General features: G+C 43.7%; 1 pseudogene; it reads left to right on the top strand.

Moving 5' to 3' along the window:
• Positions 1-10665: 10665 nt before the first annotated feature.
• On the top strand, positions 10666-14835 carry LOC127310379 (uncharacterized; annotated as a pseudogene).
• The last annotated feature ends 5067 nt before the right edge of the window (positions 14836-19902 follow it).

Below are 19902 nucleotides of genomic sequence, written 5' to 3'. Positions count from 1 at the left end.
GGTTGAAACTGCTTCGTTAATTGTTATATGGTTGGAATTGGAAAATGATACATGTAGTAATTGCTATTAATGTCTTGGGTAATGTGATACTTGGCAATTGTTGTGCTCATGTTTAAGCTCTTGCATCATATACTTTGTACCTATTAATGAAGAAATACATAGAGCATGCTATAATTTGGTTTGCATATTTGGTTTCTCTAAGGTCTAGATAATTTCTAGTATTGAGTTTGAACAACAAGGAAGACGGTGTAGAGTCTTATAATGTTTTCAATATGTCTTTTATGTGAGTTTTGCTGCACCGGTTCATCCTTGTGTTTGTTTCAAATAAGCCTTGCTAGCCTAAACCTTGCATCGAGAGGGAATACTTCTCATGCATCCAAAATACTTGAGCCAACCACTATGCCATTTGTGTCCACCATACCTACCTACTACATGGTATTTTCCGCCATTCCAAAGTAAATTGCTTGAGTGCTACCTTTAAAATTCCATCATTCACCTTTGCAATATATAGCTCATGGGACAAATAGCTTAAAAACTATTGTGGTATTGAATATGTAATTATGCACTTTATCTCTTATTAAGTTGTTTGTTGTGCGATAACCATGTTCACTGGGGACGCCATCAACTACTCTTTGTTGAATTTCATGTGAGTTGCTATGCATGTCCGTCTTGTCTGAAGTAAGAGAGATCTACCACCTTATGGTTAAGCATGCATATTGTTAGAGAAGAACATTGGGCCGCTAACTAAAGCCATGATCCATGGTGGAAGTTTCAGTTTTGGACATATATCCTCAATCTCATATGAGAAAATTATTAATTGTTGTCACATGCTTATGCATAAAAGAGGAGTCCATTATCTGTTGTCTATGTTGTCCCGGTATGGATGTCTAAGTTGAAGAATAATCAATAGCGAGAAATCCAATGCGAGCTTTCTCCTTAGACCTTTGTACAGGCGGCATAGAGGTACCCCTTTGTGACACTTGGTAAAAACATGTGCATTGTGATGATCCGTTGTCCAAGCTAATTAGGACAAGGTGCGGGCACTATTAGTATACTATGCATGAGGCTTGCAACTTGTAAGATATAATTTACATGATACATATGCTTTATTACTACCGTTGACAAAATTGTTTCATGTTTTCAAAATCAAAGCTCTAGCACAAATATAGCAATCGATGCTTTCCTCTTTGAAGGACCATTCTTTTACTTTCATGTTGAATCAGTTCACCTATTTCTCTCCACCTCAAGAAGCAAACACTTGTGTGAACTGTGCATTGATTCCTACATACTTGCTTATTGCACTTATTATATTACTCTATGTTGACAATATCCATGAGATATACATGTTACAAGTTGAAAGCAACCGCTGAAACTTAATCTTCCTTTGTGTTGCTTCAATGCCTTTACTATGAATTATTGCTTTATGAGTTAACTTTTATGCAAGACTTATTGATGCTTGTCTTGAAGTGCTATTCATGAAAAGTCTTTGCTATATGATTCACTTGTTTACTCATGTCATTACCATTGTTTTGATCGCTGCATTCACTACATATGCTTTACAATAGTATGATCAAGTTTATGATGGCATGTCACTCCAGAAATTATCTGTGTTATCGTTTTACCTGCTCGGGACGAGCAGAACTAAGCTTGGGGATGCTGATACGTCTCCGACGTATCGATAATTTCTTATGTTCCATGCCACATTATTGATGTTATCTACATGTTTTATGCACACTTTATGTCATATTCGTGCATTTCCTGGAACTAACCTATTAACAAGATGCCGAAGTGCCAATTCCTGTTTTCTGCTGTTTTTGGTTTCAGAAATCCTAGTAACGAAATATTCTCGGAATCGGACGAAATCAACGCCCAGGTTCCTATTTTCATCGGAAGCATCCAGAACACCCGGGAAGGACCAGAGGGGGGGCACTGGGCCCTGCACCATAGGCCGGCGCGGCCCAGGCCCCGGCCGTGCCACCCTATGGTGTCGTCGCCCTTCGACCCTCCTGCGCCGCCTCTTCGCCTATATAATGCCCCTGGATCGAAAACCCTGATACGTTCGACGAAAACCACAGAAACCTTCCAGAGCCGCCGCCATCGCGAGGCCAAGATCTGGGGGACAGGAGTCTCTGTTCCGGCACGCCGCCGGAAAGGGGAAGTGCCCCCGGAAGGCTTCTCCATCGACACCAGTGCCATCTCCACCGCCATCTTCATCACCGCTGCTGCTCCCATGAGGAGGGAGTAGTTCTCCATCGAGGCTCGGGGCTGTACCGGTAGCTATGTGGTTCATCTCTCTCCCATGTACCTCAATACAATAATCTCATGAGCTGCTTTACATGATTGAGATTCATATGAGTTTTGTATCACTATTCATCTATGTGCTACTCTAGCAATGTTATTAAAGTAGTTCTATTCCTCCTGCACGTGTGTAAAGGTGACATTGTGTGCACCGTGTTAGTACTTGGTTTATGCTATGATCATGATCTCTTGTAGATTGCGAAGTTAACTATTGCTATGATAATATTGATGTGATCTATTCCTCCTACATATGCATGAAGGTGACAGTGTGCATGCTATGCTAGTACTTGGTTTAGTCTTTTGATCTATCTTACACTAAAGGTTACTAAAATATGAGCATTATTGTGGAGCTTGTTAACTCCGGCATTGAGGGTTCGTGTAATCCTACGCAATGTGTTCATCATCCAACAAAAGTGTAGAGTATGCATTTATCTATTCTGTTATGTGATCAATGTTGAGAGTGTCCACTAGTGAAAGTGTAATCCCTAGGCCTTGTTCCTAAATACTGCTATCGCTGCTTGTTTCTTGTTTCTTGCGTTACTACTGCTGCAATATTACCACCATCAACTACACGCCAGCAAGCTATTTTCTGGCACCGTTGCTACTGCTCATACTTATTCATACCACCTGTATTTCACTATCTCTTCGCCGAACTAGTGCACCTATTTGGTGTGTTGGGGACACAAGAGACTTCTTGCTTTGTGGTTGCAGGGTTGCATGAGAGGGATATCTTTGACCTCTTCCTCCCTGAGTTCGATAAACCTTGGGTGATCCACTTAAGGGAAAACTTGCTGCTGTTCTACAAACCTCTGCTCTTGGAGGCCCAACACTGTCTACAGGAAAAGGAGGGGGAAGTAGACATCACAATGCAACAAAACTAAGATAAGGAGAGGTTGCTACAGTAGTAACAATTTCCAAGACTCAAATATAAAACAAAAGTGCGGTAGTAAAATCATGGGTTGTCTCCCATAAGCGCTTTTCTTTAACGCCTTTCAGCTAGGCGCAGAAAGTGTGTATCAAGTATTATCAAGAGATGAAGCATCAACATCATAATTTGTTCTAATGATAGAATCAAAAGGTAACTTCATTCTCTTTCTAGGGAAGTGTTCCATACCTTTCTTGAGAGGAAATTGATATTTAATATTACCTTCCTTCATATCAATAATAGCACCAACAGTTCGAAGAAAAGGTCTTCCCAATATAATGGGACAAGATGCATTGCATTCAATATCCAAGACAACAAAATCAACGGGGAAAAGGTTATTGTTAACGGTAATGCGAACATTATCAACTCTCCCCAAAGGTTTCTTTGTAGAATTATCAGCAAGATTAACATCCAAATAACAATTTTTCAATGGTGGCAAGTCAAGCATATTATAGATTTTTCTAGGCATAACGGAAATACTAGCACCAAGATCACATAAAGCATTACAATCAAAGTCATTGACCTTCATCTTAATGATGGGCTCCCAACCATCCTCTAGCTTCCTAGGAATAGAAGCTTCACATTCTAATTTCTCTTCTCTAGCTTTTATGAGAGCATTTGTAATATGTTTCATAAAGGCCAAATTTATAGCACTAGCATTAGGACTCTTAGCAAGTTTTTGTAAGAAATTTATAACTTCAGAGATGTGACAATCATCAAAATCCAAACCATTATAATCTAAAGCAATGCGATCATTGTCCCCAATGTTGGAAAAAATTTCAGCAGTTTTATCACAGGTAGTTTCAGCAGTTTTAGCAGTTTCAGGCAGTTTTTCATGCTTTGCATTAGAAGTTGAAACATTGCCAACACCAATTATTTTACCATTAATAGTAGGAGGTTCAGCAACATGTGGAGCATTAGCATTACTAGTGGTGGTAATAGTCCAAACTTTAGCTATATTATCTTCTTTAGCATTTTCTTCTTTTTCCCACCTAGCACGCAATTCGGCCATCAATCTTATATTCTCATTAATTCTAACTTGGATGGCGTTTGATGTAGCAAATGACTTAATATCATTATTTTCATTAGGCATAACTTTCGATTTCAAAAGATCAACATCAGCAGCAAGACTATCGACTTTAGAAGCAAGTATATCAATTTTCCCAAGCTTTTCTTCAACAGATTTGTTAAATGCAGTTTGTGTACTAATAAATTCTTTAAGCATGGCTTCAAGTCCAGGGGGTGTATTCCTATTATTGTTGTAAGAATTCCCATAAGAATTACCATAACCGTTGCCATTATTATAAGGATATGGCCTATAGTTGTTACTAGAATTGTTCCGGTAAGCATTGTTGTTGAAATTATTATTTTTAATGTAGTTTACATCAACATGTTCTTCTTGGGCAACCAATGAAGCTAACAGAACATTATTAGGATCAATATTTGTTCTACCATTCACAAGCATAGATATAATACCATCAATCTTATCACTCAAGGAGGAGGTTTCTTCAACAGAATTTACCTTCTTACCTTGTGGAGCTCTTTCCGTGTGCCATTCAGAGTAATTAATCATCATATTATCAAGAAGCTTTGTTGCGTCGCCTAGAGTGATGGACATAAAGGTACCTCCAGCAGCTGAATCCAATAGGGTCCGCGAAGAAAAATTCAGTCCTGCATAAAAGGTTTGGATGATCATCCAAGTAGTCAGTCCATGGGTTGGGCAATTTTTAACCAAAGATTTCATTCTTTCCCATGCTTGGGCAACATGCTCATTATCCAATTGTTTAAAATTCATTATGCTACTTCTCAAAGATATAATTTTAGCAGGAGGATAATATCTACCAATAAAAGCATCCTTGCATTTAGTCCATGAATCAATACTATTCTTAGGCAGAGATAGCAACCAATCTTTAGCTCTTCTTCTTAATGAGAAAGGAAACAATTTTAATTTTATAATGTCACCATCTACATCCTTATACTTTTGCATTTCACATAGTTCAACAAAATTATTGAGATGGGCAGCAGCATCATCAGAACTAACACCAGAAAATTGCTCTCTCATAACAAGATTCAAGAAAGCGTGTTTAATTTCAAAGAATTCTGCTGTAGTAGCAGGTGGAGCAATAGGTGTGCATAAGAAATCATTATTATTTGTGGTTGTGAAGTCACACAACTTAGTATTTTCAGGAGTACCCATTTTAGCAATAGTAAATAAAGCAAACTAGATAGAGTAAATGCAAGTAACTAATTTTTTGTGTTTTTAATATGGCAAACAAGATAGCAAATAAAGTAAAACTAGCAACTAATTTTTTTGTATTTTGTTTTAGTGCAGCAAACAAAGTAGTAAATAAAAGTAAAGCAAGACAAAAACAAAGTAAAGAGATTGGAGGTGGAGACTCCCCTTGCAGCGTGTCTTGATCTCCCCGGCAACGGCGCTTTAAAAACAGCTTTGGCGCAAAGTTGACGTGGGAGTTAAAGATCCCTGTGATGTAACTTTTCTTCAGGTCCCCGGCAACGGCGCCAGAAAACAGTCTTGATACGCGTACAGCACACGACCGTTGGGAACCCCAAGAGGAAGGTGTGATGCGTACAGCGGCAAGTTTTCCCTCAGTAAGAAACCAAGGTTTATCGAACCAGTAGGAGCCAAGAAGCACGTTGAAGGTTGATGGCAGCGGAGTGTAGTGCGGCGCAACACCAGGGATTCCAGCGCCAACGTGGAACCTGCACAACACAACCAAAGTACTTTGTCCCAACGTAACAGTGAGGTTGTCAATCTCACCGGCTTGCTGTAACAAAGGATTAGATTGTATAGTGTGGATGATGATTGTTTGCAGAAAACAGTAGAACGAGTATTGCAGTTGATTGTATTCGATGTTAAAGAATGGACCGGGGTCCACAGTTCACTAGAGGCGTCTCTCCCATAAGAATAAGCATGTTGGGTGAACAAATTACAGTTGAGAAATTGACAAATAAAGAGGGCATGACCATGCACATACATGTTATGATGAGTATTGTGAGATTTAATTGGGCATTACGATAAAGTACATAGACCGCTATCCAGCATGCATCTATGCCTAAAAAGTCCACCTTCAGGTTATCATCCGAACCCCCTCCAGTATTAAGTTGCAAACAACAGACAATTGCATTAAGTATGGTGCGTAATGTAATCAACAAATACATCCTTAGACATAGCATTGATGTTTTATCCCTAGTGGCAACAACACATCTACAACCTTAGAGGTTTCTGTCACTTCCCCAGATTTAATGGAGACATGAACCCACTATCGAGCATAAATACTCCCTCTTGGAGTTACAAGCAAAAACTTGGCCAGAGCCTCTACTAGTAACGGAGAGCATGCAAGATCATAAACAACACATAGATAACAGATTGATAATAAACATAACATAGCATTCTCTATTCATCGGATCCCAACAAACACAACATGTAGCATTACAGATAGATGATCTTGATCATGTTAGGCAGCTCACAAGATCCAACAATGATAGCACAATTAGGAGAAGACGACCATCTAGCTACTGCTATGGACCCATAGTCCAGGGGTGAACTACTCACTCATCACTCCGGAGGCGACCATGGCGGTGAAGAGTCCTCCGGGAGATGCTTCCCCTCGCCGGCCCGGTGCCGGAGGCGATTTCCTGAATCCCCCGAGATGGGATTGGCGGCGGCGGCGTCTCTGGAAGGTTTTCCGTATCGTGGCTCTCGGTACTGGAGTTATTATCGACGAAGGCTTAAGTAGGCGGAGGAGGTAGGTTTAGGGGCAACGCGAGGGGCCCACACGCTAGGCCGGCGCGGCCAGGGCTTGGGCCGCGCCGCCCTGTTGTGTGGCCGCCTCGTCGCCCCACTTCGTATCTCCCCCGGTGTTCTGGAAGCTTCGTGGAAAAATAAGATCTTGGGCGTTGATTTCGTCCAATTCCGAGAATATTTCCTTACTAGGATTTCTGAAACCAAAAACAGCAGAAAACAACAACTGGCTCTTCGGCATCTCGTTAATAGATTAGTGCCGGAAAATGCATAAATATGACATAAAATATGCATAAAACATGTAGGTATCATCAATAAAGTGGCATGGAACATAAGAAATTATCGATACGTTGGAGACGTATCAAGCGCTTCATGGATATGGACATCAAATCCCTCCGTTACCTTACATCTGCATAGAATAGACCTTGGCTATGTTATTCCATCGGTAGGAATTTTTTGTTTTCTGCTACGGAACCTAACAGCTTGCCCTCCGCTTCAACGTACTGTAACATCCCAACTTTTTAAATCAATAAAGAAGATCAATTCCCCTTTTCCCAAAATTTGGAGCCAACAAAAACTTAAGTTGAATTGCTTTAGTGTGCATAGTGTCAATGCATGTATATTGTGATCTTTGCCATGATTGTTTTGTTTGAAGTGTGGAGCATGTTTGCTAAACCCTAAAAACCATACCCCAATTCAAAACCAGAGAGAAACAAAGAAATAGAAAAAGAAAAGAAAAGTCATATGTGGGCATATAGCCATATTTGCAAATCTTGGCCTATGCCATTTTCACTTGACCTAAATGGTTTCAAACCATGACTAAACTCAACCTAACGCTAAATGAACCCAAAAAATGCCTTTTGTTCAAAGAAAATCAAAACAAAAGAAAAGAAAAAGAAAAACCTAATCACATGTGATAATGGTCACTTGTGCCATTTTTAACATGATGCCCACTTTGAACCCCTGTGGTTATTATTTTCTAAACCAAACATTCTCATTTTTTTTGCATAGATCTATAGTACTCATAAAAGTGAACAACTTTGTGTTGACCAACCTTGCTAATTAAAATTCAAATGAATTTGAATGGCATTCAAAGTGGCAACTTTGAAACAGATTATAGATCATACCAAATTTGATTTTCACCAAACCACCTCCAAATTGCAAACCAACACCACCACTAAGTGTCAAACATTATTAGAATCACACCCAAGATTTTTTATGGCAAAATTCAAAATAAATGTTCTTGCGGCCAATTCATCAAACACCTTGTGTGCACAATTTTGATTTGAGCATACATGCTATAATCCAATGGATTTTAGCCTAAACCATCCATTCCTATGTCACCACTCACTCTCCCTTTCATCCCCTGGACCAAACCCTGCACTTGCATCAGTGTTCCAAAGAGAGATTTGACCAATGCCATGCATATGTCATGCACTCATGACATCACCATGCCAACTCCCTCTCCACTCCTCTCCATCCTACCTCATCATGTCCTAGAGACTCCCCTCACTTACCTGCACCTGATCATGCTCGCCATCGACCAAGGAGATGCTAGCATTGTCCAGCACAGGACGTGCCCAGTGACGCCATGACGCGCCAGAGCGCGCACGGACACGCCCCTGGACACGACAGTGCACGACGTCGCCCCGTCGACTCCATCCTCGCCTTGACCTCCGCTTCTGCCCCGAGCATCACCACGACACCAGCAACGCGCCAGACAACCTCCCACTCTCTCCTGTGCCCTGTCACTATCGTCCTCAGCGGCCCATCTCAATCCTCAACATGACTCCTCGAGGCAGGTGGCGTCAAGGTTTGCTTCGGGCTGCTGCGCGTCTTCTTTGAGGAGGGAGGAGGCCGGTGGACTGGAGGTCCTTCGAGCTTCGCAGGACTTGGAAGCGGGAGGTGCCGGATGGTGGTCGGCGGCTCGGGTCGGGGGAGGAGGATGACGAGCGAGGGTTTTGAGTGGTGGGTTCATGATGAGGTGGATGGGCTTCAGCCCACTTTAAGCCGTGCGGAACGACCAAAAGAACGATCAAAGTAGGGGAACATGTTCCTTCTTTCTAATTATTTTAATTAAGTACTCCCTCCGTCACACAAAACATGTCGTAGCCATCCCTCCACCCAGTTCATTTTCATTCTTGCAAAAAAACCCGTAATACATTTTAATTATTTTAAATCTGGGCTTCAAATCAAATTACAAATATGGATTCTTCTCGCCGTCGATCGCTGCTCCGTCGCCGGCCTACCGCGGACGCGCACGCCAGCATACGGCGGACACACACGGCCGCACGCGCACGAGCTCCCGGACTCCATCGTCCAGGACGCGAACGAGCTCGCGGACGCCAGCATCGTGTACGCGGAGGAGGTCCCCGTCGCTGGAAGGGGCGGATCGACCCGGCGACCGGCCGGTCTACTAGCGGCGCTCCCTCCTACGGCCGTGCTGCTCCCCTCGTCGTTCTCCCCCACCTCCGCAGTTCCCTCGTCATCCGCCGCTGAGGAACGAATTCATCGACAAATTTGGGCTCTGCCTCGCCGCCGCGGCCAGAGGAACTGCGCCTTGACTCGCCGCCGCGGCCAGAAGTTGAGCCCTCCCTCACGGTTCACCGCTGAGGAACGAATTCATTGACGAATTTTGGCCCTGTCTCGACGCCGCGGCCGGAGTTGCGCCCTGACTCGCCGCCACGGCCATCTCCTCTCCCGTGTTTCAGCGGCGCCGGGAGAAGAACGAGGATGACGACCTGGATCTTCTCCTCGCCGCCGGGGAGTAGATCAAGCAGCGCTGCTCGCAGATCCGGCAAGGAGGCGTGGGCGAAGCAAGGCGACGGCGGTGGATTGGATTTTAAAAAAAATCCAACCTTGGCCGGCGTTGTCTTCGCAATCGGCAGTAGCACGGGCAAGCTAAAAGGCGGAGGGGGACGCAGCACGGGGGAGATAGACAGAGGGGAGCGCGGGCGACCTAGACGGCGGCGCCGCGGCGCTAGACGGCGGAGGGGGAGCCGCGTGGTGGACCGGAACGTGCGAGGAAGAAGCTGATGAGAAGAGCGGCGTGCGAGCGGACGAGCGAGGAAGAGGGAGGCTGAGGGAGAAGAGCGGGTGGACGTCGGGTTGTGTCGGGATTTCCCCAAGGGGTGTTTTGCAAAATAACCCGTCCGACATGTTTTACGTGACGGAGGGAGTAGTAGAGACTATAGTCAAGATGTGGTAGTCGTCAACCTAGTCAAGCACATGACTAGGTTGACGACGGTGGATTGGATTTAAAAAAAAATCCAACCTTGGCCGGCGTTGTCTTCGCAATCGGCAGTAGCACGGGCAAGCTAAAAGGCGGAGGGGGGCGCAGCACGGGGGAGATAGACAGAGGGGAGCGCGGGCGACCTAGACGGCGGCGCCGCAACGCTAGACGGCGGAGGGGGAGCCGCGTGGTGGACCGGAACGTGCGAGGAAGAAGCTGATGAGAAGAGCGGCGTGCGAGCGGAGGAGCGAGGAAGAGGGAGGCTGAGGGAGAAGAGCGGGTGGACGTCGGGTTGTGTCGGGATTTCCCCAAGGGGTGTTTTGCAAAATAACCCGTCCGACATGTTTTACGTGACGGAGGGAGTAGTAGAGACTATAGTCAAGATGTGGTAGTCGTCAACCCTAGTCAAGCACATGACTCCCCCCCCCCCCCCCCCCCCCCCACATTCCTGCCCAAATTCCTGGTCATCCCAGGTCGACTGAGAAACAGCTCAAGAAAAAGAAAAGCAAAGCAAAGCAGGGCAAAAAGCCCTAACCCGCTTCCATGGCGAAGCACCAGTCCTCCCCCTCCGCCTCCTCGCCGGAGCGGAAGAGCCCGCAGCCTAGGCCGGCGGGGGATGCGATAGACCTCTCTGCCGCCGCCACTGCCGCGTCCGGCCCTAACGCCTCCTCCTCTTCGTCGCCGCCGGCGGGGTTCATCTTCATGTGCAGCGGCGCGACGAAGCCCGAATGCTTCAGGTACAGGGTTCTGGGCCTGCCACGGGGCAGGCTGAACGACGTCTCCCGGATCAGGCGCGGCGCGGGGCTCTTCCTCTACGACTTCGACTCCAAGTACCTCTACGGACCCTACCGCGCCGACTCCGACGGCGGCCTCGCCCTCGAACCCGCCGCATTCAAAGGACGCTACCCAGCTCAGGTACCGCCCCTTCCACACCCTCTAAAAAAATGGCAGGAGCAAAGATTGGAGCTTGGCCATTCGATGCGTCACTGAGATGTGGGTCCTGGTGGTGGCACATTTCAGTGGCACGATAGTGTGGCAAATCATCACCAAGTCCCAATCTTTATGGTATCAAATCCTAAAATTTACGTCAGCGTTACGCCCAATTTTATGGCTTGCCAGAAGCCAAATGGTGTATTTTTTACTGCACTGATACAATGAAGAGACAGGAAAAAACGAGTTTTCGTCAAATAGGGATCATGTAGTGTCGGAAGTTTGTGATATGATGATTGATGGGAAGTTGGTAACTTTAGGACTTGTTGTATACAGTAGTTGGAGAACCTGAAACCTATTGGTCTGAGAATGGGTGATATTTCATTCACAAGCCGTGCAAGGAATTTGGTAGCCCCCTGTCCCTCTCAATCCAATTGTTAACTGATTAAGTAATTTACTACTGGCTAGGGGATGAACATTGCCACACCTTCTTTGATTATATTATTGTTTCATTTTGTCTGAAATGCCGCACTATCAATTATTTTCTGCTTGCTTTTGGGGTTGTGGACTTCTTTTGTTTGCATATTGTAAGCCCTTTTGATTACTCAAGCCACATCTATCCAAGGGGAGAAAAGCTTGTATTGCTTCTGTGCTTGGGATGATTGTAATGCTATCAGTTTGTCTGTTCAATAAAGCACTCTCCTCTCTAATTTTTTTTGGGGGTATTGGACCACAAGATCCAAGTTAAGGATGAAAGTAATATCACTTGTTATACTTCCTTTCTGTGGTGATTGGCGATAATATGGGAACGTGGGAAAACCAGTCATCAGTCTCTTTGGTGAGAACTCATTTCTACTGCTATGAAGGATGTTTTTTAAGTCTTTTATGATCTTATCTCCCAAAGGAGTCCAGACAATTTTAGTTTTGTGTAATATCAGTTTCTCTTGGCACATATGGTGCCCTTCAGTTTCCATTAACATCCAGCCATAAACTTCATAGATTAGCTGTACATTATTATTCTACCTTGAATGTTCACTGTCTTATTATATGTGCAGGTCAAATTTACGATTGATGGTGATTTCATGCCTATCCCAGAGAGTAGCGTAAGAAGTGCTATAAAGGAGAATTATTCCCGTGGGAAATTCTGGCCAGAACTTACCTTTATGCAAGTAAGTAGGAATCAGGGTTTACTGATGTTGTGTACAGTACTTGGGGAGAGGTGAAACAATTGTGTCAAATCTTTCTTTTTATATGTAATTCTTCTACAAAGTTGTTCGAACTTCAGGCAGTCTGTCAGATGCACACTGTTTCTTTCTTATGTATGGTCTTCTGTATACATTAAACCAGTTAATTCACATCATGTAGTGCCTAGTTTGAACTTTGAACAGTAGTTTCTCACTCTGGACGAGAAGGATATGTGTAGGAAAAACGATAATCAGAAGAACCCTGAAACATGGAAACCATTAATTCATAACTTGCTGTTGTGGTGTAAGCATATGCAGGGCCATAGAGTCAAGTCGTGATTGAGAGAGACTGCAATGTATTTTTATAACTATGATTGAACTTTGAGGGCTAAAATTTATCTTTTGTGTCCTTTACATTCATCTCAGCTCTTTATTTTGTAGAAGTAGACATTCTCTAGTATAACTGCACCCATAAGGTTTCTAAGTTGTATTTAAGATGTTTGGTAATTAAATTATTTTCTTGTCTTGAGAAAACATTATATAGAGGTGAAAAAGTGTATATAATGGAAACAAGTTATTTCTCTTCTAAATTTATTCACTCCAATTTCTAGTTGGAATCACTGTTATATATCGACCTTCCATATCAGTGTATCAGCCAGTTGGAAGGGGGTGGGAATAGCTGATTTATCCTCCATCTTTACGTTCTGTCTTAATCTTACCGGCGTGTAGCTATGAATTATATCATGCATTTACCAGTGTTGTATTTTCATTGTTGTTGGTATTGCGTTGTAGGTTGAGAAGCTGAGAGCATTGTTCCGGCCAATTACTGTACTGCCAGAGTCTGCATCATCTGCTGATGACAGGCATTATGTTGATAGCAGGCATCCTGCTCCATCTGCTGCTTCAGGTTCTCACCCAACATATCCAGCTATCAACAGGCATCCTGATCCCTCTACTGCTTATTTGCCTCCTTCAGCTTCTCACCCAACACAGCCAGCTATCAACAGGCATCCTGATCCCTCTACTGCTTACTTGTCTCCTTCAGCTTATCACCCAACACAGCCAGCTGCTTATGTGCATTACCCAAGTGCTTATGTTCCTGCACAGGCTGCTCATCTGGTGCCACAAGAGCCTTATGCACATCCATATTCTCACCTACCTCCTCCGACTGCTCAATTAACTGCGCCTGCTTACTATGCGACCCCAGCTGGGCATCCATATCAACCAGGATATGAATCATATGATCCATTGCCGGCTGCCTACCACTATACCCAAGCACCTCCTTCCTGTTATTCCTATGTGCAAACCCAACACCTTGTGCCACAACATGTCCCACACCCTGTCTATTCCACTGATCCATATTTCGCTGCTAATCGGGATGATCCATATCGATTTGATGCTCTGAAATCTCATTACCAGGAAACTACTTCTGAGAGGTATGTATGGTAGCCACCAATTTGTAGGAGTACTTCCGCTACATTCATGCTAATTTTGGATACCAATTTGTGTACATGTCAATGCCGGCTCATTGATGTCTCAAAGCTGTATTGTTCATCTAATCTAGACATTCCTGAAAAGGAATTACCTTCAGGGACAGATACATACTTTATGTGTTGGAAGCCAACCATTCATTGTGCTTTTGCCTTATGTATTTTTGTTTTCAGAACTTCCTATGGCGCAGCACATGAGAACTTGCAACTTGTCAGGCATTATGGGCATACCCCAAGCAGCGAAACTGCAGCACCTGAAGTCAGCTACAACGAACTTGGGGCTTGTTAGGAGTTATGGATCTGTTTCAGGCAGGGCAACCGAAGGAACTACACAGACCAGTGCTGATAGAGCTGCATACCACATCCAAGAAGAAGCGTTACGTCAGAGTGGAGCAGACGATGCAATGGTCATGAAGGCGGCAATAGCGAGGTACGCGAACGACAAAAGAGTGACTCAGCCGTTCAGATGGCACCACTGGTGGGAAGCTGTTCGCAATGAAGCGAAGTGGAAAGGACAACATGGTCCTGGTAGTGGATCCGATTCCACTGCCAAGAGAAGCCGTCTGGGAGTTTCTGGTGAGTACAGCTCTAGCGAGGCGACGACGGAGGAGGAGCGTCCAACGGGCCGGGATAGGGCCAAGGCCGCGGCACGTAAGGATAGGAGGAAGGGGAAGGAATCCTCATCAAGCAGTGAGGTAACAAGTAAATCCTTCGCGATGAAGAACATGTGGAATGGTTTAGTGAAGGCTAAGCTACTCAAGCAATGGAACAAAATGAAAGACCGATCAACCGCCGACATGAACGAAGCAGAAAAGCGCAAACATGCGAAGGCCATCCAGATGGTGGAAAAAGAGCTTGGTCTAGAAGATGATGACGACGAGGAGGAGGAGGAGGAAGAGGATTAGAATTTATTTTTTATTTATTATGTAATTTTTAAAATTTATTATGCAATTTTATTAATTATTATGTAATCGGTAACATTTTGAGTTGAATAAAATAATTTTCTTGCATTATTTTGAATGTCTAAAAAAAATCGAGTGAAAGAAAAAGAAATGGTGATGTGGAGGAGAGACAAGTGAGAGCTGGCACTATAGCCCGTGCACTGGCACCGTGGGGTGAGAGTGAGGGTAAAAGCTGACGTGGCGAGGCTATAGCCTGTGATGCATTGGCACCAGCCTAAAAGATTAGATGCCACTCGTTGCAGCGCTGACATTTTCCCTTTTGCAAATATTGCTGAAAAGATCTGAAAACATAATATAAAATATTCTTCAATATGAGAATTGTGAACACATATAGAAAAGATTAGATGTGAAAATTGAAATAACTAGCAACTCATCTGCCGATGCCGTAGAAGAAGGCAAAAAGAAAGTTGTGAGCCTCCTTTTTTTTACAGCCAAGGTGTTTCTTTCCATGCGGGCATGACTGCAGAATTGTTGGTATGGAAGTATCGATAAAAATTGTAAAAATGGCACTGTAGTGGTTCAATCCTTTGTATCGTTGGAAAAGGTAGAGAGATTTACTCAAAAAAAGCACGAGCAAGATTTTTTTTTAACAAGGATCTCAATTACGGAAAGAAAAGACAGAAGTAGAAGGGTCAAACTCTTTTGTTGGGAAAAGATTAAAAGGACAAAAGGTAAAATCCCCTGTTTAAAACATCTTAAAAATAGTCTTTGCTACTAAAGTCGTATTTTTGGTGGCCAAAGGAAAGAAAATCAGAAAAGAGGAAAGCTTTAATTGTGAAGCGATGAAAAAAGAGTATAGTATGGACAAAAAATCATGGATGATCGTAGGACGATGGAAAAAAAAAGGATAGTTTTCCAATAGCACTACACAAAAGCTGCAGCACCCGGAGCGAGGACAACGCTCACCGGTTGAAAGATGTGATGTATGATGGGCAAGTTTTTTCAGTAGCTTCGCACGAGCCCTTGTAATTGGTCCAATCCGAACTTCATTGAACTTGAGCTTCACAGCAGGTTCATCTTCATTTGGCAATGACGGAGGTGGTAGTGAGGTAGGGATGTCCTCATCATCTTCCCCCTTCAAAAGGCGTCGACCTCGACGCTCCAAGGTCTTCTCCGTCATATGGTGTCAAATCAGCAACATTGAAAGAATTACTGACACCAAACTCATCAAGTGGAAGATCTATCGAGTATGCATTATCATTGATCTTGGCAAGCACTTTGTAAGGACCAGCACCACGAGGAAGCAACTTGGACTTCCGTAGCTTCGGGAACCTATCCTTGCGAAAATGTACCCAGACCATATCACTAGGCTTGAACAACATCTCTTTACGCTTCTTGTTCATCCTTGCAGCATTGCTCTTGCCTTTCTTCTCTATCAACTCCTTAGTCTTCACATGGATCTTTCGCACAAAATCTGCCCTCTTGGATGCCTCCATACTAACTCTCTCATGTATGGGCAAATGCAACAAGTCAAGTGGAGTAATGGGTTTGAAACCATACACCACCTCAAAAGGACACAGCTCCGTGGTAGAATGTACCGCCATGTTGTAAGCAAACTCCACATGCGGCAAACACTCTTCCCACTCCTTCAGGTTCTTCTTGATCATGGATCTCAACAGTTGTGACAAGGTTCGATTCACCACCTCAGTTTGACCATCAGTTTGGGGATGACAAGTAATACTGAAAAGTAGCTTTGTCCCCAGCTTTCCCCAAAGTGTCTTCCAGAAGTAGCTCATGAACTTCACATCACGATCAGAAACAATAGTCTCCGGGACTCCATGTAGTCGAACAATCTCCCTGAAAAACAGGTTAGCAATATGCGACGCATCGTCGCTCTTGTGGCAGGCAATAAAGTGTGACATTTTAGAAAATCTGTCTACTACCACAAATATAGAATCATGGCCTCGTTTAGTACGCGGCAAACCCAACACAAAATCCATACTAATATCCTCCAAGGTGTAGTAGGTACCGGTAAAGAAGTATACAAACCGTGAGGCTTCAGCTTGGATTTGGACTTGTTGCAAGTAATGCATCTCTTCACATACCTGTCCACATCCCGCCTCATCTTTGGCCAATAAAAGTGATCAGCGAGCATGAGTAGCGTCTTCTCACGCCCAAAGTGAACCATCAAACCTCCAACATGTGATTCCTACACTAAAAGCAATCGCAGAGACGATTCTGGAACACATAGTTTGTTAGCTCTAAACAAGAACCCATCATGTATGTGATATTTTTTCCATGCTTTACCAAGAACACATAAGCGATATGGTTCAGCAAAATCATGATCAGTAGCATACAAATCACATAGTATTTCTAATCCAGGAATTTTAACATCAAATTGAGTTAATAGCATATTCTTACTTGACTCACATTCATGGGAGTACGTAGGACAATTTTGAATAGGTTCAATTTTAGACACATCTACTTCTACTCCATGCTTAAAGACAACATAACCCAGAAATATGACCTTATCTTTGTAAAATGTGCACTTCTCAAGATTACCATAGAGTTTATTATCACGTAACACTTGCAAAACATGTCGAATATGTATAGTATGATCACATTCATTGCGGCTGTAGATTAATATGTCATCAAAATACACAACCACAAACTTGCCAATAAATTCACGCAAAACATGGTTCATCAGTCTCATGAAAGTGCTAGGTGCATTAGTCAAACCAAAAGGTATTACTAACCACTCATATAAACCAATTTTTGTTTTAAAGGCTGTTTTCCATTCATCCCCTTCTTTCATCCTAATTTGATGATAACCACTACGCAAATCAATTTTAGAGAACACAGCAACACCACTCAATTCATCTAGCATATCCTCTAAACGGGTAAATAGGATGACGATATCGAATAGTAATGTTGTTTATAGCTCTACAATCTACGCACATACGCCATGTACCATCTTTCTTAGGAACAAGAATAACAGGAACATCACAAGGACTAAGGCTTATGCGGATATAACCTTTGTCGAGTAGCGCTTGTACTTGCTTCTGTATCTCCTTCGTCTCTTCGGGATTTGTTCTATATGGTGCCCGATTGGGTAGTGAAGCTCCGGGAATCAAGTCAATTTGATGCTCAATACCTCGCAATGGTGGAAGTCCTGCGGGTACCTCATCCGGAAACACGTCGCTAAATTCCTGCAAAATATTAGAAACACCAAGAGGAAGAGGGGTCATGTCATTAGAAATCAAAACCGTACCCTGTACAAGAGCACAAGAGGCATGGCTGTAGGATCCTCACTAAATTCTCTCATGTCTTCTTTGGTGGCTAATGAGACTAAGGAATTAACTCTCTCACTTTTCGTTATATCACTCACAACATTACAATTCTCTCGCCTATCTAAAGAAGCATCCTCCAAGTTTACTTCAACTTTCTGACGAGACTCATTGACAATTTGCTGTGGTGTCATAGGCTGTAAGTTGATTTTCTTGCCCTTGAACTCCAAGTGATATGTATTGGCACGGCCATTGTGTTGCACAGAACGGTCATAGAGCCAAGGTCGACCCAATAATAAGTGACACACCTTCATAGGAACCACATCAAAGTCAATGCAATCCTTATACGGTCCAATAGCAAACTCAACACGCACCATGTGGTTTATCTTCATCTCACCATTGTCGCTCAACCAATGAATATAGTATGGATGCGGGTGCGGTAGATACTTCAACTTCATCTTGGTACACAACTCCTTGCTTGCTAAATTGCGACAACTCCCGCCATCAATAATGACCTTGCAAGCCTTGTCAGGACCAACTAAAGCCTTTGTTTGGAACAAATTGCAGCGCTGAGTAGATACACTAGGCAATACATTAAGAGCACGCTGCGACACAACAATGGTGCGAGCATCAGACGGATATGCATCTTCACCATCAGTGTCATAGTCATCATCTTCTGGAGCATTAGGATCAACATCATCTCCAGTCTCATACTCATTGTCCTCATTGATAATCATGACTTTACGGTTAGGACAATCTCTCTTGAAGTGACCTTTGCCACCACATGTATGACAAGCCATATCACGGTTACGCGCAGTAGACACATTAGAGCCACTCGTACTTGCAGCAGATTCAGACTTCTTTGTATTAGACACATTGGAGACCGGCTTGCTAGGCGGAGTAGAGTAAGGGGCGGAGCGCGTCGAAGGCGCCGGCGCCGTAGATGGGGCCGCGCGGGGTGTGAAACGCCCAGCTCCTGAAGCTCGACCTTTAATCTTTGCTTCGTCAGCCAACTGTGATTCAGCTTCTCTTGCATGATGTAACAATTGATTCATATTGGTGTAACTGTAGTGACGAATAATGCCTTTGATATCATACTTCAAACCGTTGAGGAAACGCTGCATTGTCATCTCGAGAGACTCACGGACACGACCATGCTGCATAAGCATCTCCATCTCCATGTAGTATTCATCCACAGTCTTCACACCTTGTCTCAATAGAGTCAACTTATCGTATATATTCCGCAAGTAATTTGTAGGCACAAAGCGAGAAGTCATTGCCTCCTTCATGGCACGCCATGTGCGTATAGGTTGCTCACCATCCTCATCGCGGTTACGAACAAAAGCATCCCACCAACGCAATGCATAGCCATCAAATTCGGACGAAGCAAGCTTGATCTTCCTATCTTCAGTGTAGTTCGGATGTAAGTTCCATAACTTCTCAATCTTGAGCTCCCAAGTGAGGTATTCTTCAACATCAGCTCCTCCTTCAAACTTGGGTATGGAAAACTTAGGCTTACCCAAACCATCTTCCTCATCATGTCCACGACCATGGCGGTCAAGCGGAGCCCATCCTCAAGGACGATTACCACGTGGCGCACCACGAGCATTGTGTGCGTCATCTTGAAGCTCAGGATCTTCGTCTTCGTCTTGTTGTTGTTGTGCGGTCAAATTCTCAATAGCTAGGCGCATATCTACAATATTGCGCTGTATATCCGTCACTTGATCAGCCATTGTGGTGACGGTCGCATTTGTAGCATCCAACTTTTGGTTGATCTCTTCAACCTTCCCATTAAGCACATCGTCCTGAGCGCGGAATTCACATCGCATCTCATTACGAAGAGCCTCAAACTCCCTCCATGTCATGAGGTCTGCAGCACTTTTATTTTCCT

Source organism: Lolium perenne, chromosome 6, assembly GCF_019359855.2.
Source record: "Lolium perenne isolate Kyuss_39 chromosome 6, Kyuss_2.0, whole genome shotgun sequence".
Lineage (NCBI taxonomy): Eukaryota > Viridiplantae > Streptophyta > Magnoliopsida > Poales > Poaceae > Lolium > Lolium perenne.
This window is presented reverse-complemented; position numbering and strand designations above follow the sequence as displayed.